Source organism: Apium graveolens, chromosome 6 (assembly GCF_009905375.1).
Source record: "Apium graveolens cultivar Ventura chromosome 6, ASM990537v1, whole genome shotgun sequence".
NCBI classification, from domain to species: domain Eukaryota; kingdom Viridiplantae; phylum Streptophyta; class Magnoliopsida; order Apiales; family Apiaceae; genus Apium; species Apium graveolens.
The window spans coordinates 273303636-273329987 of record NC_133652.1 but is presented as its reverse complement, the minus strand read 5'-3'; the positions used below and the strand labels follow the sequence as shown (position 1 = coordinate 273329987).

At 34.2% G+C, this 26352-nt stretch overlaps 1 non-coding gene across 1 annotated transcript; it reads right to left on the bottom strand.

Annotated features, from left to right (window-relative positions):
* Positions 1 to 23519: 23519 nt before the first annotated feature.
* Positions 23520 to 23626, bottom strand: LOC141670072 (small nucleolar RNA R71). Its single transcript, XR_012554321.1, has one exon. It is a non-coding gene; the product is annotated as a small nucleolar RNA R71 (small nucleolar RNA).
* Positions 23627 to 26352: the final 2726 nt, after the last annotated feature.

Sequence of the window (26352 nt, the reverse complement as noted above, 5' to 3'; positions counted from 1 at the left end):
AGTGAAGGAGAGTCACTGGACATAGGGTGAGGAGTAGGCCCTAGCTCCAGATCTGGACTGCCATCTTGGGCATTTTCAAAGCAATGTGATGAACATTATTTCAAGACAACCCTCATTCAACGCATCAGCCAAACAAAATCTGCTCTTCAATCCACAACAAATTCTAGCACCAAAAAGCTCCTACAAGCACACCTTGCTTCTCTTCAATTACAACAAATCCAAGGTTTTTAAAACACTCAGGATGTCACTTCTATCAAAGGTGAAATTGATCAAATGAAAAAGGATATTTCTAAAAGATTGGATTCTAAACTTCCAGAGGCTACAATGCTTGATATTAAGAGACAACTCAGGAAGAATTCTAATCTTGCCACAAAGATAGATTCCTTGGATACCAGAATGACTGCAATGGAAGCTTCTTTAACAGCTATACATCTACATCAAGCTCAGCAAACTCAATTGCTACAACAACTAGTGGCTGCACAATCTTCATCATCCACTCTACTTAATGATAAGAAAAAGGGGGAGAAAAGCACAAGTAAAGGGGAGGGGGAGAAAGGCTCAAGTAAGGGGGAACTACAACAAAACATACAAGTCAGCGAAGTGATTGTGCCAACAATTGCTTTCCCAAAGCCACCAGTGTTGGATAACATTAATCTAATTCAAATAGCAGCTTAAAAGCTTGAGTCAAAGTCAAATCCTAAGATGCTTGATGTTACAGCTATAGAGAAGGAACTAAAAGAAAAATGGAGAAAGATAGATGCAAATATACAACAAAAGTTTGGGCCAATTCAGAAACCAGATAAAATCTTCAGTCATCACTCTCAAGTCATGAAAATCTCTGTAAACGGCATAAACATGAACTATCTGGAAAAGGGTCAAACTTCATGCATCAAATCTCCTAAAGCAAATTTCATCATGAAGCCTAAAAGAAACTATCCAAAGTTTCCAGACAAAAATCCTATGGATACTATGTATGAGACACCTAGGCCAGATGAGAAGAAGCTGTTGGCTAGATCAATTGCATTTTACAAGGATCCGGCAGATTCAGCACTTAAAAAGAGAATTGAAAAGATCTACAGAAATGGTAAAGAGATATGTGTGGTGGCTGGACACCCTCAGTTTGTAGAAGCCAAAAAGGAAGAGAAAGAGAGAATAAGGCAAAAAAAGAAGCAAGCTGCCATAGATGCTAAGAAGATCAAACAAATAGAGGAGCAAGCTGCTATCTTAGCCAAATTCAAGTTGTGAAGACTTCAACTGAGATCTTTGCACAATAATCTGTGATTGTTGAACCTCAAGATCAGAAAATGCAACAGGAACTACAATAGAAAAGAAAATTCAGATACAAGCTCCATTCCAAGAGAAAATTGGACTTTATTAATGAGGAAAAGGAAGACCAAATTCCTAAAAAGCCTACAACTACAACTCAGACATCAAACCCTCAGTGGTATTTGAAGAATTCAAGGTGGTTGATCCAACAAGGAACATTCATGGTGAGCCCATAATTCCTAAGGATGAGCTAGTAGACTGGGATAGTTTACCAAATCCTAAGCTAAATTTTCCTATCTTCAAAAAGATAAAGAAGACAAACACAAGAGCAAACAAGAAAGTGAAGCATGTGATTCTCAAATCCAAGATTCCAATCAAAGCTAAATCTATGGTCAACAAGGGAGACATGTTGTACATCTGTGACATCAAGGAGTTTTCTGACATAAACCTTTACTTTAATGAATTGAATGAAGTTAGAGGAATTGATGCTCACAGACATCTTCCTGAAAGATTGGTGTTTGAATACAAGGGAGGAAAAGAGATCATATGGCCACTTCACAGGATCCTTCTAGAAAGCCAGTCTATTTTGATAAAGGTCTACTCTTTATTCAAAAAGAACTTTGGGTACAATGTGACAGTAAGAATATTAGTTCTAAAGAAGATTGAGGAGCTGAGGAGTAATAGAACCAAAGATGCACTACCAAAAACTCTATCAATTCCCTTCACAGGAAAGAGAGTGCATCTGAGGCCCTATTGGTTGATGGAATTCAGGGATTAAAAAGGAGTTAGAAGATTCTTCAGATTGGAGGACCAATTGAGTATCTCTAGCAATAAGACTCTTTTGGAAATGCAGGGAATGCTAAATCTCTCAGAAGCTGATGAACTTGAATTCCACAGACAACTCCAAAACCAGATAGAAGAAAACGACAGAAGGCTTGGGAAGAAATCCAGACAATCAAGGAAATAAATTTATCTGCTCAGACTAGAGGAGCACCTTGATAATTATTGTGAGCAATTTCTTTGTGTACTTTGCATTGTTCAATTTTCAGTAAATTGCAGCACTTATCAGTTTTATCTACTATTTTCAACTTGTATTCTTAGAGTGTTTTGTTATCATCAAGTTTCTCTAAATTTATGGCTACAATTCCAGTAGACATAAATTGGGGGAGATTGTTAGGAATATGTTGTGAACTTGATGTTAATTCAAACAAAACACATTAGTGGATTTAACTTAGTGTATTTTGTAGCACTCGACGGATGACAAATATAGTCCTGACGGATGATTCAATATAGTCCCGAAGGATGATGATTTGATATCCATCGAGTGAGTAGCTTATGTAAGAATAAGTATAGCAGCACATTTCTGCAAACAACTTTGTGTAGATTCTGTAGTAGTATATGAGTCATGTTGACTACTAGTAGATATGCAGGATAGGTTGATTAATTGTAAATATAAGATGTCTTGTAATTCTGCATAAGTGAAATGGAGTCAAGTGTCAAATAGCTACCCGACAGATGATCAACAAAGCTACCCGACGGATGAGCAACAAAGCTACTCGACGGATGTCAAGAAAGTACCCGACGGATGATCAATTCAAATATCTATTGACAGTGACAACATAGTCACATGGGAATGATCAATTCAAATATCTATTGACAGTGACAACATAGTCACATGGGTTGGGTGTTTGCAAAAGAAATGTGGCAGCCTGTTTAGCAGGAAAATGAGAACAAAGAAGCATTACCATTTCCATGCAAGTTATGAAGATTTTCAAAGATGCTGGAATAGAGTAGTGAAGCAGCATGGAGTTAGAGTTGATAGGTTGTGATCTCCCGTATTTTCAGAATAATAATTATTATTATTTGAATATGTTTATGTGATTTTCTGATTTAAAGAATAAAATGGTGGATATTTTATTCCTATTTGACGAGTTTGTATTATTAAATGGTAATGTGCTAATTGTTGAGTGTTATATCGATTCTTGTTAATTTCTGAAAATATTTTCTTAAATGTATTATTTTCAAAAGTTATTTCAAAGCCGATTTTATTGATATCGGTAAATTGAGTTCGTTTAGTAACATTAGGGATTGAATGGATATTTTGTCTGCTATGTGTTATATGTAATATTAATCGTGTGGGACTCATTTTTGATTGAGGATTATTTGTATTATTAATTACTGAGTCGTATCGTTTTGTTTTTGTCTTTAAAAGTGATTTTATTGAAAATTTAATTTATAAATATTTAAATTATCTTAAAAATTATTTTTATGACTTTATAATTACAATAATTATATGCTATAATGAACTTGCTGAGCATTTCTTCCGCTCATACTTGCCTGTTTTTAAATTTAACCTCCAGTGAGGATTAGCTTGCTGTTTAGCTGCGTAATTCAAGGAAGCAAAGAAGAAGCACTTGGAAGGTGGTTGATCCAGGGTTTGCAGGCTAGTGTAAGTTTTATTGTGTAAAGTTGTTTATATTATATTATATTATAGTTTTGTATTTTATTTGGGCCTAGTATACTTCATTTCGAAGTTATACTAGTGGGTTTAGTTTTGAGTTGGAATTTATTGAAAAGAGTTTCAAAAGAAAGCGAAAAATTTATTTGTGGAATTGGGATATCTTGTTTTTGTAGAACTGTAACCTTAAAAGATCTTGGATTAGTTTGGGGTCATTTGTGCTAAATATCTTCCGCTGGCATTTAATTATTGATTAAACAGGTTGATTTGGATTGAGGTTTCATAGTGACGACCAAATCCCCTGACCCCGGATTTGGGGGCGTGACAGGTTGGTATCAGAGCTGAGGTTATAGTAAACTAGAAACGAGAGTGTGTAGGAGTGTGTATAGCTATGTGATGACGTTTGAGCTCATATCGAGTTCCTGTTGGACTATTGGATATAGTACCAACGAGTAAGTTAAGATAGCCACATTCGTTCGAGATGGTTGTGCTGAGCTGGATGGAACTCCAGGAAGCAACAAATTCTATTGTGGAATCTTCCGAGACTATGATTCGACGATGATGAAGATTATCGATATCCTTAGAATATGAAGAATGGTCTAGAGTTGGATGACGATTCAACAGAAGAGTTCAAATAGAAGATAAGTATTAAGACTTTGGCGATACCTTCCCTTTCTTTAACTTCTTTTGTCATCTCTCAAAAAGAGGTATCTTTTAGAGGATATTCCCTAACACTCTTTTAATCATTTTATGCTAGAATTTTTGTTCTCTGGATTTCATTTCCTTCAGAAATATCAGCTTCGAAATCTTTTCAATTTTATTCATTTGATTTTGAGATCTTTGATAATTTTATTCCGACTGAGATGAACAACCCTAACTTTAGGGGACACAAGGTATACCTGTCTGTGTGATAGGAGTTGGATGGGACGCCATCACTTGTGTGTGTTGTGAATACATGAAGGTTAAAAACCTTTAGTGGTGTCTTAATTTGGGCACGCAATACCAAGTTCGTTTGATCATATTGATCTCTCAGTTATTCTCTTATTTCAACAATACTTTTTCTCAAATTCAGATTTTGGTCCCGTTATAGCATCAGATTCTTTTCTTTTTGAAATTCCATGATTTTATCAATCCAAACATTCGAAGGTATGCCAATCAAGTTAAGCTGAGTTATCTTTGTTAAGTCAAAGCAGGGTTATGTGATGGAACTACCAAGAGCAGCAGTGGACTGCGATGCGGTTATAATATTAGTGCCGTATAGCGAAGTCAATCCATTTCTTTATTTCTCTCTCTATCTTTCTTTCTTTTCTTCTCTCTATCTTTCTTTCTATTCTTCTTTCTCGTGATCAATAAAAGTGATTCTATTGAGAAATTGGTCAAAGGATGTAGACGGAAAAATGGTACACAGTGAAACTCCTGTAAAAGTTTTATTATACCAGGAATACAAGATTTATTTGAGATTATGGAAAATTGAGGTTATTTGGAAATGAAAAGTTGGCTAGAAGATCCCTTAGTGCTTTCTTCTGCTGATTCCGAGGACGGAATCCTTATAAGGAGGGTAGATTGTGATATCCCGTATTTTCAGAATAATTATTATTATTATTTGAATATGTTTATGTGATTTTCTGATTTAAAGAATAAAATGGTGGATATTTTATTCCTATTTGACGAGTTTGTATTATTAAATGGTAATGTGCTAATTGTTGAGTGTTATATCGATTCTTGTTAATTTCTGAAAATATTTGCTTAAATGTATTATTTTTAAAAGTTATTTCAAAGCCGATTTTATTGATATCGGTAAATTGAGTTCGTTTAGTAATATTAGGGATTGAATGGATATTCTGTCTGCTATGTGTTATATATAATATTAATCGTGTGGGACTCAGTTGTGATTGATAATTATTTGTATTATTAATTACTGAGTCGTATCGTTTTGTTTTTGTCTTTAAAAGTGATTTTATTGAAAATTTAATTTTATAAATATTTAAATTATCTTAAAAATTATTTTTATGACTTTATAATTACAATAATTATTTTTGGGATTTTATAAAATTTAGAAATCAATATTTCATCAATTATTTAATCCTATATGATTTTCTGATTTCATTTATTTGTAAAATCCGTATTTAATTCCAAAATTCTTCAAAAATTACGAAACTCATATTTATTTAAGTTGGGAATATTCCGGGAATTTTAAAATTATTTTGGGAATTTTTGGGATAAATTTCACCCGCGCGTTATTTCGTTTAATCGTTAAACGCGGGCATGAGTTTTGTTTCAAAAATGGATTAAAAATTATGACAATTTTATTTTATGTGTAGTTAATTATTTTAAGAATTTTTAAAAAAGTGTTTCAGTAATTTTCCGGATTACTGTGATCCGTGAACTATTTTGTTATTTTGTTAAATTTCAGTCCGGGGCCAGTCAGGGAGGGAGGACACGTGTTAAAACTTCTTATACGTGTCCTGTTTTTAGAAATTTAGTTTATGATTATTTGTTTTTCCCTTTTCATTTTACCCTCTCATCAATCTCTCATGTTCTTCATCTCTCCTCACCATCTCTCTCGGATCACTCCTGTAATTTCTTCCCTCGATTTCTCCTTTCTTATTCCCTCCCGTACTTCTTTTTCCCCTGTGTTGTGCCTCCCGTATCTGTTCGGTAAGTGCTGCTGGGTTGATTTATTTCCCGGCCGTTTCTTGTTATTTTCCGGCCATCCGTGCCTTTTTCCGGTGATTACTGTGATTTGGGCGCGTACCTGTATATATCGTATGTATATATTGCTGTGTTGCGTGTCTTAGTCCCGGTTACTGCCCTTTTATGTTCTCGTATCTCTTCCGTTGCTTGATTTTCTGCCGTTTTCCGGCTTGCCCTGTTCGTGTGTGTGTTTATACACAGTGGTGTTTCAAAAATTTTGTTGATTAATTATTTTAATTGCTGCAGGCAATTAATTGATTTAAGGTTTCGTGAAATAAAATTTATCCTGCAAAGATAATTATTAATTAATCGGTGGGGTTCGCGAAGAATGTCCGATAATCGGAAACCCGCGAATTTTACCGCCGTCGGCGATGAGCCTTGGCGAGCCGACGGTGGACTATGATGATTTGATCTGAGTCCTACTATTTAAAACACAAAATACGAATAAAAATTGTAAAATACGGTTTAAAACATAAAAATATGAATGATAACGATTAATAATTAAATTTAATTAGTATTGGGGAATTTGCGAATTGACGTTAATAACTGAAGTTGGTGGTTGGATTTTGGGATTGCGATTGATTGTGTTGTTGTGTTTTGACGTCGGGATGTTCAACGGGTAGGTCAATAAATAAAGGAGACGCTGCCCGATTTTCGGGAAATTAATTCCGAAAATACGGGAACGTAACCTACGATTATCGGAGATGTCGAACGAGGATATATAATTAAATTTTACGAAACCTAATTACGTGTGGGGGGACAAGATATTTTTATAAATAAACCGTTCGTCTGTTTAATACGAAACGAACGCCTCTAGACTCAGAAAAATATTCCGATTTCAATAAAAATACTTTTGAGACCCAAATTCTTTTGTTTCCAAAGGTCGTTTGATTTGTTAATCATTCTGAATTGATTATTGATCGATAAATCGTATTTTGAACCGATTTCAGTTTTAAACGTATCGAATCGAACCTTTTAGCGAACCGAGTCATATGTGATATGAATTATGTGATACGTGAGTTATGTGTTTACATGCTACGTGAATTATGTGCATACGTGGGTCAATGGTCTTGTGTGTTGGACTGTTTCTTTTATGTTCGGGTTATCGTATGGGTAGACAATAGGCTTTTGACGCGTAATTCGTTGAGTGATTATCGATTAGACGTTTAAAGCTATATCTTTTAATTATAGATGTGAATCTTTCGAGTTGATCGGGACAAGACGTTGGATAAAGAATGAGATGGAATGGTATTGGGTATCTGACTTCTAGCGATTGCAGGAGCAGCATATCAGTCAAGTGTTGAAAAGAAAGACGGTGATGTCTTGAGACAGAATGTCAGAATAGATACGTGTTTGCGAGTGTGACTAACTGCTAAAACCCAAAGGCAAGTACCCCTAACTTCACTTATCGTTCAAGTGATGTTCATTTTGAATTATATTATGCAAGTATCTCTATCATCACTTATTGTTCAAGTGATATTTATTTTAAATCTTATCATGCAAATATTGCTTTCCCTATTCTCAGTTCAAGATAGATAGATGTTTTACATATCGCTGAATTAAATAATTATGTTTATGCAAATACTCATCTGCTATTCTATGTTCAGAATAGTCAAGTGATTTTACTTATCTAGTTATCGGATTTATAAATGTTTTGGATTTTGAGAAAAGTGATTTGGTTGCGAATATTCCTACCCAAGAATTGGGGGAATAAAATTATTTCGGGTGTCGATTATTATGACCCCATTTCAATAAAAGGTTTTAAGATTGGATCATAATTGCGTAAGTGACCGGGATGGACGGTCCAGCGGAGGGCTACTTTTAAGTGTCATATGAATATTATGACACCATTTTGCCACAGGATAGTTATGCCTTTTTGTTTGAGTACTCGTGTTTTTGGGGTCACGTTTCTACGAATCATGACCTTGTGCTATCACACGGGCTGATCAGCATATGATAGTACGTCCATCGGAGGATGATCCTAATCTAAATTATCATATCATTTTTGATATTCATAGAATAAATGATTTATCAACTGATTCTGTTTTGGATTAAAAGTGAATTGTGCCTTTGATTCAGTTTCTGATTTTGTGGATACTTACGTTGTTGTTAAATATCAAAGGTGGTATTAGTATAGATGATTGATGTTGACTTCAGTATGGGTGTTGTGAGCATCAAAGTTCGTATTGATATCTAATTTGATATGACAACAAAATAAGTATTAATATTAAGAGTTGAGTTTTGAGTAAAGTTTATGATTCATTTCATGATCATTGTTTCATGTTATTGTGGTTTACGATATTTCCGTAAACACTGTTTTTACGAGTTTTATTCTCGTCAAGATTCAAAGTATTGCTGAAGCATGTCGCTCAAGAATATCAAAATGGTTTTGAATACAATTAAGGAATCAATTTCTAGGATTCCTTAACTAAAATTTTATGATTCAGCAATTATGATTTTAAATGTTCTGCGCTGAAGCAGATGTCGGTTTCATATCAAAACGACCCTATATATGCTATAATGAACTTGCTGAGCATTTCTTCCGCTCATACTTGCCTGTTTTTAAATTTAACCTCCAGTGAGGATTAGCTTGCTGTTTAGCTGCGTAATTCGAGAAAGCAAAAAAGAAGCACTTGGAAGGTGGTTGATCCAGGGTTTGCGGGCTAGTGTAAGTTTTATTGTGTAAAGTTGTTTATATTATATTATATTATAGTTTTGTATTTTATTTGGGCCTAGTATACTTCATTTCGAAGTTATACTAGTGGGTTTAGTTTTGAGTTGGAATTTATTGAAAAGAGTTTCAAAAGAAAGCGAAAAATTTATTTGTGGAATTAGGATATCTTGTTTCTAGAACTGTAACCTTAAAAGATCTTGGATTAGTTTGGGGTCATTTGTGCTAAATATCTTCCGCTGGCATTTAATTATTGATTAAACAGGTTGATTTGGATTGAGGTTTCATAGTGACGACCAAATCCCCTGACCCCGGATTTGGGGGCGTGACAGGTTGGTATCAGAGCTGAGGTTATAGTAAACTAGAAACGAGAGTGTGTAGGAGTGTGTATAGCTATGTGAGGACATTTGAGCTCATATCGAGTTCCTGTTGGACTATTGGATATAGTACCAACGAGTAAGTTAAGATAGGCACATTCGTTCGAGATGGTTGTGCTGAGCTGGATGGAACTCCAGGAAGCTACAAATTCTATTGTGGAATCTTCCGAGACTATGATTCGATGACGATGAAGATTATCGATATCCTTAGAATATGAAGAATGGTCTAGAGTTGGATGACGATTCAACAGAAGAGTTCAAATAGAAGATAAGTATTAAGACTTTGGCGATACCTTCCCTTTCTTTAACTTCTTTTGTCATCTCTCAAAAAGAGGTATCTTTTAGAGGATATTCCCTAACACTCTTTTAATCATTTTATGCTAGAATTTTTGTTCTCTGGATTTCATTTTCTTCAGAAATATCAGCTTCGAAATTTTTTCAATTTTATTCATTTGATTTTGAGATCTTTGATAATTTTATTCCGACTGAGATGAACAACCCTAACTTTAGGGGACACAAGGTATACCTGTCTGTGTGATAGGAGTTGGATGGGACGCCATCACTTGTGTGTGTTGTGAATACATAAAGGTTAAAAACCTTTAGTGGTGTCTTAATTTGGGCACGCAATACCAAGTTCGTTTGATCATATTGAACTCTAAGTTATTCTCTTATTTCAACAATACTTTTTCTCAAATTCAGATTTTGGTCCCGTTATAGCATCAGATTCTTTTCTTTTTGAAATTCCATGATTTTATCAATCCAAACATTCGAAGGTATGTCAATCAAGTTAAGCTGAGTTATCTTTGTCAAGTCAAAGCAGGGTTATGTGATGGAACTACCAAGAGCAGCAGTGGACTACGATGCGGTTATAATATTAGTGGCACATAGCGAAGTCAATCCATTTCTTTATTTCTCTCTCTATCTTTCTTTCTTTTCTTCTCTCTATCTTTCTTTCTATTCTTCTTTCTCGTGATCAATAAAAGTGATTCTATTGAGGAATTGGTCAAAGGATGTAGACGGAAAAATGGTACACAGTGAAGCTCCTGTAAAAGTTTTATTATACCAGGAATACAAGATTTATTTGAGATTATGGAAAATTGAGGTTATTTGGAAATGAAAAGTTGGCTAGAAGATCCCTTAGTGCTTTCTTCTGCTGATTCCGAGGACGGAATCCTTATAAGGAGGGTAGATTGTGATATCCCGTATTTTCAGAATAATAATTATTATTATTTGAAAATGTTTATGGATTTTCTGATTTAAAGAATAAAATGGTGGATATTTTATTCCTATTTGACGAGTTTGTATTATTAAATGATAATGTGCTAATTGTTGAGTGTTATATCGATTCCTGTTTAATTTCTGAAAATATTTGCTTAAATGTATTATTTTCAAAAGTTATTTCAAAGCCGATTTTATTGATATCGGTAAATTGAGTTCGTTTAGTAATATTAGGGATTGAATGGATATTCTGTCTGCTATGTGTTATATGTAATATTAATCGTGTGGGACTCAGTTGTGATTGAGGATTATTTATATTATTAATTACTGAGTCATATCGTTTTGTTTTTGTCTTTAAAAGTGATTTTATTGAAAATTTAATTTTATAAATATTTAAATTATCTTAAAAATTATTTTTATGACTTTATAATTACAATAATTATTTTTGGGATTTTATAAAATTTAGAAATCAATATTTCATCAATTATTTAGCCCTATATGATTTTCTGATTTTATTTATTTGTAAAATCTGTATTTAATTCCAAAATTCTTCAAAAATTACGAAACTCGTATTTATATAAGTTGGGAATATTCCGGGAATTTTAAAATTATTTTGGGAATTTTTGGGATAAATTTTACCCGCGCGTTATTTCGTTTAATCGTTAAACGCGGGCATGAGTTTTGTTTCAAAAATGGATTAAAAATTATGACAATTTTATTTTATGTGTAGTTAATTATTTTAAGAATTTTTAAAAGTGTTTCGGTAATTTTCCGGATTACTGTGATCCGTGAACTATTTTGTTATTTTGTTAAATTTCAGTCCGGGGCCAGTCAGGGAGGGAGGACACGTGTTAAAACTTCTTATACGTGTCCTGTTTTTAGAAATTTAGTTTATGATTATTTGTTTTTCCCTTTTCATTTTACCCCCTCATCAATCTCTCATGTTCTTCATCTCTCCTCACTATCTCTCTCGGATCACTCCTGTAATTTCTTCCCTCGATTTCTCCTTTCTTATTCCCTCCCGTACTTCTTTTTCCCCTGTGTTGTGCCTCCCGTATCTGTTCGGTAAGTGCTGCTGGGTTGATTTATTTCCCGGCCGTTTCTTGTTATTTTCCGGCCATCCGTGCCTTTTTCCGGTGATTGCTGTGATTTGGGCGCGTACCTGTATATATCGTATGTATATATTGCTGTGTTGCGTGTCTTAGTCCCGGTTACTGCCCTTTTATGTTCTCGTATCTCTTCCGTTGCTTGATTTTCTGCCGTTTTCCGGCTTGCCCTGTTCGTGTGTGTGTTTATACACAGTGGTGTTTCAAAAATTTTGTTGATTAATTATTTTAATTGCTGCAGGGAATTAATTGATTTAAGGTTTCGTGAAATAAAATTTATCCTGCAAAGATAATTATTAATTAATCGGTGGTGTTCGCGAAGAATGTCCGATAATCGGAAACCCGCGAATTTTACCGCCGTCGGCGATGAGCCTTGGCGAGCCGACGGTGGACTATGATGATTTGATCTGAGTCCTACTATTTAAAACACAAAATACGAATAAAAATTGTAAAATACGGTTTAAAACATAAAAATATGAATGATAACGATTAATAATTAAATTTAATTAGTATTGGGGAATTTGCGAATTGACGTTAATAACTGAAGTTGGTGGTTGGATTTTGGGATTGCAATTGATTGTGTTGTTGTGTTTTGACGTCGGGATGTTCAACGGGTAGGTCAATAAATAAAGGAGACACTGCCCGATTTTCGGGAAATTAATTCCGAAAATACGGGAACGTAACCTACGATTATCGGAGACGTCGAACGAGGATATATAATTAAATTTTACGAAACCTAATTACGTGTGGGGGGACAAGATATTTTTATAAATAAACCGTTCGTCTGTTTAATACGAAACGAACGCCTCTAGACTCAGAAAAATATTCCGATTTCAATAAAAATACTTTTGAGACCCAAATTCTTTTGTTTCCAAAGGTCGTTTGATTTGTTAATCATTCTGAATTGATTATTGATCGATAAATCGTATTTTGAACCGATTTCAATTTTAAACGTATCGAATCGAACCTTTTAGCGAACCGAGTCATATGTGATATGAATTATGTGATATGTGAGTTATGTGTTTACATGCTACGTGAATTATGTGCATACGTGGGTCAATGGTCTTGTGTGTTGGACTGTTTCTTTTATGTGCGAATTATCGTATGGGTAGACGATAGGCTTTTGACGCGTAATTCGTTGAGTAATTATCGATTAGACGTTTAAAGCTATATCTTTTAATTATAGATGTGAATCTTTCGAGTTGATCGGGACAAGACGTTGGATAAAGAATGAGATGGAATGGTATTGGGTATCTGGCTTCTAGCGATTGCAGGAGCAGCATATCAGTCAAGTGTTGAAAAGAAAGACGGTGATGTCTTGAGACAGAATGTCAGAATAGATACGTGTTTGCGAGTGTGACTAACTGCTAAAACCCAAAGGCAAGTACCACTAACTTCACTTATCGTTCAAGTGATGTTAATTTTGAATTATATTATGCAAGTATCTCTATCATCACTTATTGTTCAAGTGATATTTATTTTAAATCTTATCATGCAAATATTGCTTTCCCTATTCTCAGTTCAAGATAGATAGATGTTTTACATATCGCTGAATTAAATAATTATGTTTATGCAAATACTCATCTGCTATTCTATGTTCAGAATAGTCAAGTGATTTTACTTATCTAGTTATCGAATTTATAAATGTTTTGGATTTTGAGAAAAGTGATTTGGTTGCGAATATTCCTACCCAAGAATTGGGGGAATAAAATTATTTCGGGTGTCGATTATTATGACCCCATTTCAATAAAAGGTTTTAAGATTGGATCATAATTGCGTAAGTGACCGGGACGGACGGTCCAGCGGAGGGCTATTTTTAAGTGCCATATGAATATCATGACACCATTTTGCCACAGGCTAGTTATGCCTTTTTGTTTGAGTACTCGTGTTTTTGGGGTCACGTTTCTACGAATCATGACCTTGTGCTATCACACGGGCTGATCAACATGTGATAGTACGTCCGTCGGAGGATGATCCTAATCTAAATTATCATATCATTTTTGATATTCATAGAATAAATGATTTATCAACTGATTCTGTTTTGGATTAAAAGTGAATTGTGCCTTTGATTCAGTTTCTGATTTTGTGGATACTTACGTTGTTGTTAAATATCAAAGGTGGTATTAGTATAGATGATTGATGTTGACTTCAGTATGGGTGTTGTGAGCATCAAAGTTCGTATTGATATCTAATTTGATATGATAACAAAATAAGTATTAATATTAAGAGTTGAGTTTTGAGTAAAGTTTATGATTCATTCCATGATCATTGTTTCATGTTATTGTGGTTTACGATATTTCCGTAAACACTGTTTTTACGAGTTTTATTCTCGTCAAGATTCAAAGTATTGCTGAAGCATGTCGTTCAAGAATATCAAAATGGTTTTGAATACAATTAAGGAATCAATTTCTAGGATTCCTTAACTAAAATTTTATGATTCAGCAATTATGATTTTAAATGTTCTGCGCTGAAGCAGATGTCGGTTTCATATCAAAATGACCCTATATATGCTATAATGAACTTGCTGAGCATCTCTTCCGCTCATACTTGCCTGTTTTTAAATTTAACCTCCAGTGAGGATTAGCTTACTGTTTAGCTGCGTAATTCGAGGAAGCAAAGAAGAAGCACTTGGAAGGTGGTTGATCCAGGGTTTGCGGGCTAGTGTAAATTTTATTGTGTAAAGTTGTTTATATTATATTATATTATAGTTTTGTATTTTATTTGGGCCTAGTATACTTCATTTCGAAGTATACTAGTGGGTTTAGTTTTGAGTTGGAATTTATTGAAAAGAGTTTCAAAAGAAAGCGAGAAATTTATTTGTGGAATTGGGATATCTTGTTTCTAGAACTGTAACCTTAAAAGATCTTGGATTAGTTTGGGGTCATTTGTGCTAAATATCTTCCGCTGGCATTTAATTATTGATTAAACAGGTTGATTTGGATTGAGGTTTCATAGTGACGACCAAATCCCCTGACCCCGGATTTGGGGGCGTGACATAGGTTTTGTTCTATTATCTGGTTATTACCATGTAAACTTGGTGATATATAAACCAAGTGTAGCTAGCAGAACAAATAACTAAGCAAACACATTTTAGAAGAGAAATAGAAAAGGCTGTAACTGTTAAGAATTTCTTTGTAGTTTGTTTGTTCACTTGTAAAAGCAGCTGTGAGCTATTCAAGCTTCACAATGTTCTCTCGATATATATATATATATATATATATATATATATATGGTGGATACATTCAAATCCATCAGAAAGTTTTAAAGACTTGTGTTTTTATTACTTGTGTTTTGATTAATATAATTATTTCATTCCGCACTTTACAAATCGAACACTTATATATTATTGAGTTAGAACAGTTTTAAAAATCTCAAAAAGAAGCCAGAATTACATTCAACCCCCTTCTGTAATTCTTGTTGTATTGTTAGGGAATAACAAATATTAAAAGTGATTATGAATATTCGACTATAATTGATTGTTATAGACTGGTTGGTATGATAAGGGTAGGCGTAGATACGAAGACGTCATGCCCGATTTTCGAGAAGATAGTAAATAGATATGTATAAGGAATATAGTTGATATGATTTAATAGGATTTGGTGTCAGATTACGTGAATATGTGATTACTTGCTATGTGTAAAGTATCGAGTTAATTGATGATACAAAGCGTATAAAGGTGTAACCTATTATGTGTTATGTATGATATATATCCATAAGATAAGCGAGCGTGCGATTGAGGTAGAAAGCTAGGCGTTATGAGAAACATCAGGAATTTGATAAGGTTTCTAATTAGGGTTTGTTTTGTATTGTAGATTTGGAGAGCGGAAGCATTCAGGCTAGAAAAGGAAAAGAGATCTTAGGTGGCAGTAACTCGAACTCTGTAAAACAGGAAAGCTTTTTGAGGCAAGTAACTATGCCTTCTATTATGAATGGATTATAGAGAGATTGTTGATGTTATGCACGAATAGAGTAAAGAATTTTCGTAATGTTGCTATTGATCCTTGTGATAAACCATGATATCCATCCCTTATTTCAATAACTTATACCATGTTGTAATATTTTGATATATTTGTAATCATTGACCCTAGCGACGTTTTAAACCTTTCATACTTCATACCTTGTTAACCTAGATTCCTATGAGATCAATCATGTGCCATAATTATATATCGTTCTTTGAACTATCCTGATAACAGCCTTGATAATTTCTTACTTGCCGATTGATCACTTCCTCACTTACGATACCTTAATTTCCAATTCGCTTATTTCTTTTTAATTCTTGAATTGAACCTAAGAATGACTTTCGACTTGAATGAGTCCAAACGATTTCACATATCGGTAATGTTAAAATGATTTTAGCCAAACTTCCTTGTATTCCAATATAAAGGTTTTCCAAAATGAATTCCTAAAGGATTAGATAGAGATATAAGAGGCTGGTGGGACTAGTCCAGTCACGTAAGAAACTAGCAGGGCTATTCCAATATAAGGCTGGAATAATGCCATAGGTACCTTAATGACCAGATGGAGTTCAGTACGGGCTGATCACCATATTTTTTTTAAATATGGATATTTCAATCAAGGGTTCTTTGTTGTTAGATAACGAGAGTAAAAGTTTTATAAATGTTGCAACAGGCGTAATGCTTATCTTTTGATTTGAATTTGAATAGTTTGAATTGAATCTTCCTTGAAGTTCAAAGAAATTTATTCGAGAACCCTGTCACGTTACTTTCATATATTTATGTTCAAATCCTGGTATGATTTCCTCTTAGAGGGTAAACTTTTCTGAGAACCCTATCGAATGATCTTGAAAAATGTTGATTATACAGACCTGAATATTGAAATCCCTAAAACACTCTTTTGAAACCCTTTGTCCAGAAAGTTGATATAATGTTTCCACCTAGTTTATTGGGAATAGAATGCATCAGATATTGTTGTTATACTGATATTAGAACTATGTATATAGTTACTTGATGAGCTTCTTTCCTCATTTATTTGTATGATCTAATAGTGGCAGTTAAGCAGGAAGATTTTCAGACTTAGGCGCATCGCTCGTAAGAGCGTTGCAGGAGGTCCCTACCATGTCAAGGTATTTAGTTTCCAGATCAGGAAGATGATGTGCGAGAAAGCGACAAGAATTGGAGGGAAGTGTAGTAGCTGAATCAGATATTTTTAGGTTATCTGTTGATTCCAAGTCAGAATCGAATAATTTAGTTTTAATTATATTAAAGGTTGTAATAATATTATTCTGGTTGGTAGTTGTAATCTTGTCTCATACTTTATCCTATTTAGATCCTTTAGCTATGGGGTTTATTATATTTCTTCTCTTATTGTTTTAGTTTATTGGTGTTCGGGGTCCTCATTCCTAACCCCAAGTTTGAGGGCATCACAATTTGGTGTCAGAACAACAGGATTTAGTCCTTGAAACAAGTTAGGATAAAAGGGTATTTTGGGTAATTGAATATTACGAGAGTGTTCGACTCAAATAGAGTTCAGTTAGACTATTAGTGTAACAACCCGGGTCAACTCCTGAGCCTTTTTCAAAAATCGGGTCAAGTCCCAGTTCCGAGTCTAAAATAAGCCGAAGCCTACTATCCCAAATATAGCCAACTTGGGTAATGACTAGCCCACTATTAAGTGGAATTTATGACACTTATTTATGCTCTGATAAGCTTTGAGTTGGTGTATTTGTACTCAGTTATTTGTGTTTGAACGTGTTTTTGAGTATTTTTGCATTTCACGCTTTACTTTGGGAATCAGGTCAATTAGCATTATTTTGATGCTTATATGGTGTTTAAGATGTGCGGGAATAAAATTTTGAAAGATTGGCTCAAAGCTTCAAGGAATAAAGAAGAAGGAAAAAATGATTTTTGGCAGAAGGTAGGCGCACCCGCGCTGGTGTTGCGCGCGGCCGCGCCGGTGTTGCGCGCGGCCGCGCCGGGGGAACAGGAAGTCAGCGCGCCCGCGCGGGTGAAGCGCGCGATCGCGTTGGGTCGGGATAAACAAATCCTGATTCTTTGATAATTCGAATTGCTGGACTCCTAGGATGCATGGCCTGCTATATAACATAACTTAGGTCGTTTTTTAAGGGATATTCAGAGATATCAAGACAATCAAGCAAGGAGAAGACAACAAGAAACCTTTTGGGCACAATTCAACAAAGGCGAAGATGATCTAGTTTATTCTTGTGAATCTTTGTTTTGAGTTGTAATTTGGATGCTTGTTTCTTGTTTTGTTGAACCTTTATTCTTGTTTGTACTTTGGTTTATTTATTCGTATAAAGACTACGTTTGCTATATCATGTTTTCATTGGAACCCACGTTGGCAATGAGTTCGATTATGGGTTAATCGTTATTGTGGGATTCTAGCGGATTTATTTATGGATTTCCTTAGTTAAATTATTTCGATACCTTAGTGTGTGGTGATTGTATGATATCCTAGTTATGGTTGTTGTAATAACCCCCAAAATTTTGAACTTTTTGTAACCCTTGTGAATAGTGTTTTTGCTGAATGAGAAAACTTTTCATGCCACACTATGTAGGGGTTCTGTTATGGATATTTTGAGATTTTATTAGTACTCTATATGGTATATAAGTGTATGTAAAGATCGTCAGAATCCAATTCCGAACACTTTGATTTTTCCCGGAAATCCACTAGATACGGAAAGAATTGAGTATAAGGTAACAGGATAAAAAGGATTTAAATTAAAGGATTATAAGAGAGGATCATAAAAGGAATATAATATATTGAGAAAGGTTAAGGGAACCTAAGTAATAAGCTCCCGGGTATGATCCCTCAAACGATAAACGAAAATGAAAGTTAAGCGAACCGTATAACAGATCAGCGGTCATTAGGCAAACAATTAGGAAGTTAATCAAAGGGATTAGAGAGGATGATGTCACCCAACCAATGAGAAGAGGACAAAGAGGGGAGGATGACATCATGAGCATGACATAAGCATGACATAAGGGAAGGAGATGTGGTTAAATTAAAACCACACAAAGTTCAAGGTTAATAAGGTAATTAACTAAAACAAAAACAAAACTACATCCACCAAGCCAAACAAATCATTTCATCAAAACAAAAGAAAATTCTATTTCTCTTCACCAAGGGTTTGCTCTCGGCTTTTCCTAGTTTTCAAAGAGAAGAATTTCAAAAATCCAAGATCCAAGCTTCCTAAATTGGTAAGATAATTCTCTAGTATTCCTTATGCATAGTTATGGCTATCTTATGAGTTTAAGCCTCTAATTCATTCTCAATCTTCTCCAAGAAATTAATGAAGAAGACAATGAATAGTGATTTCAAGGTTTTTAACTTGACTTTTCTTGTTTTTGCTTTAAGATCCAAGCATCCCTAAGACTCCTCAAGGCTTCTTAAGGCTTCCTAGCTACTCACACCACTTCAAGGAAGGTATATCATCTCCAAACCCTAGCTTTACTTGGTATATTAGGATGATTTTGGTTGTTATGATAATAGAGTAGCTAAATGATGGTTGGTTTAGAGTTGGGTTGGAATGGTGGTGAATGAGATGTTGAAATCTTATGGTTTGGTTAGAGGATTTTGTATAGTTTAAATTCAAGTTTTAGGAACAAGTATAAGTGTTAATAATAAGTTGATTGGGGCTGTTGTAATGTTATATGGATGGACTTTGATTGTATGAATGGATTGGGGTTGTTTGATGATTGAATTGGAATGGTATAAAATTGGGAAATCGCGTAAACATAGCCGTCGTAATGTCCGATTTACTTTAGATTGCTTTTGTACATAACATTAGGAACCGAGAACTCCCTGCTAGGTTTTGACCATTGCCATGTTTAGATACTTCGTGTTACGAGCTTCGTTTTGATATGTGGTTCGTTTGATTCCGATGTACGGTTTAGGAGAAACGGCCGTTTTAAGTAACGACGTTTCGCGAACGAAACATTACCCCTCGCCTTACTTTGAAACATAGGTTAAAGACCTAAAAAGGGTTAATTAGTGTATGAATCAATTATGTTAAGTGTGTTAGGCAGTTGGTAAGACACTCGCGAAGGAATCGCCTTAAAACTCGTAATGGGTAATTTATTAAAAATGGTGGAGCCGAGGGTACTCGAATGACTTAAGAGAATCAGTAAGCGCAAAACGAGTGTTAGAGTCTAAGTTGGTTAGAGTATAGATTTACAAGTGACTTTGGTTTAATTCCAACTTACTTGTTGTTTATAGGTTACCAGACTCGTCCCGAGCCATTCGTAACCCCCAGTCGCTCAGGAAAGTTTTCTATCCGTTATACTGTTGTTGTGATGTATACATTTGTACATGCATTATCTTGTGATAGATGCATAATGGTTATTTAGAAAATTCTTGCGATATATTGTAGAATGTGATATGGTATATATGCATGCCTGTTTCATATTCTTGAAATATATATCTGTTGGTTCAGTTGATAATACCTATGCTAGAGAATAGCGGTAATTTGCATATACCCTTAGTATAGGGACCCAAAGGTGAAAACATTTTCTAAAACCGGGAGTCGAGGATCCCGAGTAGATTATATATATATATTTATATATATATGGTTATAGTTTTCAAAACTATTAATCGAATAAGGTTTATTCGAAAACTTTATTTTATTTAATGAAATTATTTCGAATATTCATTCGAGGGCTTATGACTCAGCTTATTTTATTTATTGAATAATATTTAAATATTCATTTGAGGATCTATGACTCCGATTATTTGCTGAGATTTGTTCTTTATTTTATTAAAGAATAAGGTGTCGATAATCAAACTTATCTTTGGTTATTTAATACTCATTTCAAGTATAAGTTTTACAACTTCTACTTCAATTATTTTTATAAAGATTATTCTTTATGGGAATATTATTTAAATAATAATATTCAGATATTTTCTAATATATTGGGACTGATTTATTTTACTAAATCAGCATCACTCTGAACATTCTTAAAAATGTTTCGCGAGCCTTCAAAATGATTTTTAAAAGTTAGAGCGGATCCCAAAACTCATTTTTATATTTAAGATCCTCCTTTCGAAGGGGATTTAAATACTCGCTCAAAACCTGAGGGATTCGGCTCTGTGGTGTGTTTTATATTCGCAACAAGGTTGCTGTCTTGATAAAAGAGTTTTTGATTACTTACCCAATACTCGGGAAGTAAAATTCTTGGAACAAGTTAATCCATTAACAGGCATCGCCTGGGAAATATCGGTGAGTTTTCCTTTCCAACTAGATACGACTTCTTAGTGGAGCCGTATCAACAAGTTTCTACTTGGGGAAAGTGGGGACGAGCTTTACGTTTCAGAGTCATGGATTTCATCTGAACTAGGAGTGGCGTAAGTGGTCGAGTAGCGCCGGCCTAGCCTTATTATATTGGCCCAAATGGCCTGGAAGTTCCGCTAAGGCGGTCCATTCCTTAGGAGCCAGTTTTCGATTGAAAAGTAAATCCGATAGGTTCTCCTCTACATGTAGAAAATGGTGGGGTTGTACTACTACGACTGATCATCGTAAGTGGTCTTCCTGGCGCGGCAAACTCCCGTAATGAGTTCATCATCCAGTTGGATAATTCTGCAACACTACCCGTAGCATTTCGATCGAAAGGCTACAAATGGGTGGTTACCGAAGCATTGATAGGGTTAAATAGTTTTATTGGTGTTTCCATTGAATGAAGTATCTCGTAACTTCATTTCTTTTAAAAATATTTCAAAGATTGAATATATTCAAGTTTTAATTTATGGTCTCATCTATGGGATGACCTCTTGAATCTTATTATACTTTGAACAGAAGTTGTTCAAGTAGATTTCTAAAAATGGTATAAGTATAGTGAAGTAATTGGTAACTTCATCTTCTTTTAAACTTATATCCAGTAAGTAATTACCTTACACATGATAAAGGATTCTAGTAAGTATCCATTTAGATACTTGTATTGTTGTTATCACTATATATTATCTTGCGAGCTGTAATGCTCACTCTTGCTTCATTTCTTCATCACACAACAACAGTTAGGAAAGATGGCCAGGCTCCAGCAGACCCAGCGCAAGCGCGTGGGAAGCGCCCCGCGCCTTCCCATTGAGATCGTAGCTGCTATAGCTGCAGAGGTAGATCTACCTTTAGATCAGACATTCTACTTTTGGGAACCAAATATTGTATAACTATAACTTGTGGCATATAATGGCAATTAACTGTAAATTTATCAAGTAATCATTTTGGGTTGTAATAACTTTTAATTGTGGATTCAAGGACTTGTACTTATTTCAATTTCATCTCTGAGACTATGACGTGTGGTGGTGTGTGTTAGTGTGGGGTCACAGCTTGAGGTTGTTTATTATTAATTAAGTTAAGTGATAATTGTGGAAAAAAAGACCGTGACGACCCGGATCCCTGACCCCGGATCTGGGGGTGTTACAGTTGTGCGTATTCGTCTTGTGAGCGTCGCGAACTTATAAGATAGTTTGTTAATTCTTAATGAAGCGAAAGTGAATTTAAGGATTTAGAACTTGCCATGCTAGCATAGGTTCATGTATTGTTATGCATGATTCATAGGTAATTTTAACCATCTTACTTGCCCTATGTAATCAAGATAGATAACTTGTGCTTAAACTGTTATGTTGTCAAATTCTATAGACATATAGGGTCTCAATATAATTAGTGCCTATTCAGCTTTTATCACTTTTGTGGATGTCTGGTAGAATGGTACTCGTGCAACAAAAGTTGGCGTTTATCATTTTCGTGTTATCTGATTAGTGTCATCACCATTGCAAGCTAAGGTTAAGAACAATAAGGCTATTGAATGAAGTACTTAATGAAGTTAGAATCCCATGTTTGTCATATATATTAACTCAGTCTATCTTATTCTCATAGTTACAATAATTAGTTTAATTCTTAGTAATAAATAATTTCACTTTGTTATCGTCTTAGCATTGAATAATAACCATACATTGTTGCTTAAGTGCATGAGTTGAATAGTTAACCAATACAGTCTCTATGGGATCGAATTTGATTTATATCTTATACTACTTGCGAACGCGTATACTTGCGTGTATTATTAGCGCGTGTTTAGTGACTAACAAGTTTTTGGCGCCGCTGCTGGGGACTGCGATGTTAATTATTAATTTATGTGCTTTCCATCAGTGGTCGTTCAAGTTCATTGACTCGGACAGTGTTACTTATTTGTTTTCTTGTTTTATTTCAGGTGATCTAGCGAGGGTGTAGGCATACGTGTTCGCATACTCGTAAAAGAACACTGGATAAAGCTGAGGATGAACTTGTGGTAGTTCGTAGGGAAGTTTTTGAGGAAGAAAAGAAGGTAGAAGAAGAAGAAGAATAGAAAGTTAAAGAGCCAATTATAGTAGTTATGGGTGATCAAGCGGAAAATCTGAAGGATTTGATGGACTATTCTAAGCCTAAGATTAATGACATTCAGTCTAGCATCATTAGACCAGCCATCAGGGCTAACACTTTTGAGATCAAGTCAAACACGATCCAGATGATACAGAACTCAGTTCAGTTTGGGGGTTCTCCTACCGAAGACCACAACATGCACATCCGGGATTTCATCGAAATCTGCGACACTTTCAAGTTCAATGATGCGACTGAAGATGCTATCAAGCTACGACTCTTCCCATTCTCTCTGAGGGACAAAGCTAAGTGTTGGTTGCACTCTCTACCAGCAGGATCCATCACAACTTGGGAAGATTTCGCTCAAAAGTTTCTCACTAAATTCTTCCCCATGGCGAAGACTGCCGCAATCAGAAATGCTCTTACTCAGTTTGCTCAACAAACTGGAGAATCTCTGTGTGAGGCTTGTGATCGATTTAAGGAGATGCTAAGGAAGTGCCCACACCATGGCAGATTGAGTTGAGTGTTTGTTTATTATGTTTTGTTTTGTTTGTTTGTTTTTTGTTTTGTGTACATTTGGTCGCAGGTTGTATTAATAAGAATCAAACAAGCTTAGTCTCCAGTTAGTTTGTTAGTCTCAGGCTGGAAATAATAAGGTCGCAGGTTACAAGGAATATTCCCTGATCTCTCTCTCTCCTCAGCCACACATTATTGATAAAAAGTCTACACAAGCAGCAAATCAGATTCAGCACTTCAGATTGAGTTTGTTATGTTCATCTCCTCTCCCAAAAGAGGTGAAGAATGGAAGCAAAGAATTTACAAAGAATTTCACGTTTTTTGTTTATCCATTTAACTTCTCACTGGAGTAACGTTATAATGCCCGGTTTAACTCTTGTATATTCTTAAGGGCATTTTAAACGTTACCCGGTAATTAAATCATAGTACAAACAAAAGCTAGATCATTGTATATGATTTGATTTGTAAATCTTTGTAGAAGTTAGGAACTTTTTTGTTTTTATATTGTAGTCGATTAATTCATTTACCGGAGTGTAGCAACACCCCTTGAGGATTTATATACGAATATATATTTCCCCGAATATCTTGTGTTCCTCGTTTTATTGTTCCAAACACTATTCCTCTCAAGAACACGTAACCACTGACCGAGCACTAAATTTTATATCCGCAAAAGATTCGAAAGAATTTTTTAATTTAGTGATTATCGTATTCAACCCCCCTTCTATGATAATTTTGGACCTAACATTGACACATCAAGCTTTCGAGAGTCGGCTTTGATACCAACATTGTAACACCCACTTAAACAAGTAGATGCTACACAAGCTAAGCCTTATTTAATAATGGAAGCAAAAACAAACTAAACATAATTTATTAAACTAACAGATTGTCAAAATCTCCAAAATAAAGTTCTATAATAAGATCCAAAATAATATGAAATAAAACATGTCCTTGACTTTATTTTAAACTAGATAAAGAAGATAAAATGTGGGCAGCACTCATCATACCCCGGCTTTATCCTTGATTACCTGTGGAAAGAAATAAATACTAGTGAGCCAAATGCCCAGTTTGAATATGTCATTAAAATGTAAAACAAATGAATATTTTTGATATTAATAATTAGCAAGAAGATGAGTAATATGACAGTAAATATTTAGATTCAAGGAAATAAACTAATACGAAAAATCAAAGAAATGGCTGAGAACAAGTAAGGTGGGTACTAATAAGGGCATCTTATAAAACCTCTGCTCGCTAGTAAACACCAAGCAAAACACATAGAAAACAGTTCCTTCTCCGGTTATCCACAAGAAGGATAAAATGAAATATATGAAATATTTCCCCAAACAAACAAAATGATTATAATCTTAATCATGCATCATACCCAAGAGACATGCTCGTATACTCACAGCACTGATACGAGTTACTTTCGAGAGCACGAAAGACTGCAAAAACTCCATATGTCTCGTCTGTGATTTACCCACACAAATAAGTTTAAGAGCCCATAAAATAGGTTACAAAGTGTTCCAATAGTATTGAAAATAAAAGCTACATGTGACAAATGAAGTATACGGATAGGCAACATGGATCAAAAGTGGTTAAGCAACATCATGGATCAAAGATGGCAAAGCAAAAATTAACAAGTGTACATATACAAGATGTACAACTTAACAAAATAAAATATCATAAGATATATATGATAGGATAATAAGTGCAGAGGAAGAAAATATATTTTAAATGAAGAGAGAATGGAGGATACTCGTACCTAGAATGAGTCTAAAATATTCAATAATGCTCCCACAAGTCCAAATCAATCTTCAAATCAATCTATAATATCGACAAAAATATAACTTATAAATGCCAAACTCTAAAATCCTAAAACCACTAAAAAGTAAGCTAACAAAATTATAATATTTAATACAGTTGCCACATTTAACACAAATGATCACTATATAATATAAATATATAAATAACAAATAATCTGAATAATATACAAGCTGGTTTATAAAATATAAAAGATATTGTATTAATTTATAAAAGTGATGTAGAAATCTTTAAGTAGATAACTTTATAAAAGTAGACAAATATAAATTATACATTAATTTAAGACATTATAGTGTAACAACAATTTAAGAAAATGATAATAATAAATATAGCATGTATGCTCTCTGTTTATCAACATAATGACAAGATTTATCAAATCCACCTCTGGCACATTAATACTACACAGTACTTACAAAATTTAAATTATTATGCCCAAGCATTAGATATTATAATTAATAACATATTGGTTATAAAAACAATGAGACTAAAGTAACAAATATGTTATGCATGAGGAAAGTATAATAACATAATATGATTAACAAATGTGAAGAGTTTATAATCTCTTCTATATATAGGAGAACAAGGGTATAATTTCATGAGATTAAAAAGTCTCATTGAAAAGACTAAATTACCCATGTTTTTAATATTTATATAAAAATGTGGTTCGTGGCAATCGAACTCAAGTTATTTCATTCAACTATAGAACTTCTTACCACTACACCATATTGTCACATGTGCTTTTTATCATACATATAATATGTAAGTGTGCTAAATAAATATTTTATTTAACTTTAAATATACTTATTTGAATTCCACAAAAAAAGGATAGTTAGTTGAATATTTGTACAGTTAATTTTAAAGAATGGAATTCCAGATATAAAATTAGGTATAGTACATAAATGGAT